This window comes from Penaeus monodon, chromosome 15 (genome assembly GCF_015228065.2).
Source record: "Penaeus monodon isolate SGIC_2016 chromosome 15, NSTDA_Pmon_1, whole genome shotgun sequence".
Lineage (NCBI taxonomy): Eukaryota > Metazoa > Arthropoda > Malacostraca > Decapoda > Penaeidae > Penaeus > Penaeus monodon.
The window spans coordinates 37,744,661-37,745,036 of record NC_051400.1 but is presented as its reverse complement, the minus strand read 5'-3'; the positions used below and the strand labels follow the sequence as shown (position 1 = coordinate 37,745,036).

The 376-nt window shown below is 39.9% G+C and overlaps 1 protein-coding gene across 2 annotated transcripts in view; it reads right to left on the bottom strand.

The window, feature by feature from the left end:
* The window catches only part of LOC119582015 (ecdysone-induced protein 74EF-like), a gene marked incomplete at its 3' end in the record, with an annotated part of 261,423 nt that overhangs the window by 134,428 nt on the left and 126,619 nt on the right, over positions 1-376 (bottom strand).

Sequence of the window (376 nt, the reverse complement as noted above, 5' to 3'; positions counted from 1 at the left end):
CATGTAGTTCATACTCGTGGCCCTGTATGTGATGCCGCGTCCTTCGAGAGAAAGCCGTTGAAGTTTAGATGTTGCCATGACAACAAGCAGGGCGTATCCTTTTGTCCCTAAGTGAGTAAATCCTTCGTGATTAGTGGCTGTTACGTGCATGATTCTCTGAAGTCATGGGCTTGTTTACCGCCATGCAAAAGGGTGAGGCACACATGCACTTGCATGGTGAAGATGAGGGAAATAACTAAAACGAAAGAACGTAAAACCTGCCATTTTCATATGATTTCAGTGATCTATTATGCGTGAAAGTTAAACATATTTAACTATGATAATGAGTGATAAACAGCGTTACATTATAAAAAAAAACAAAGTAAGATAACCAGAA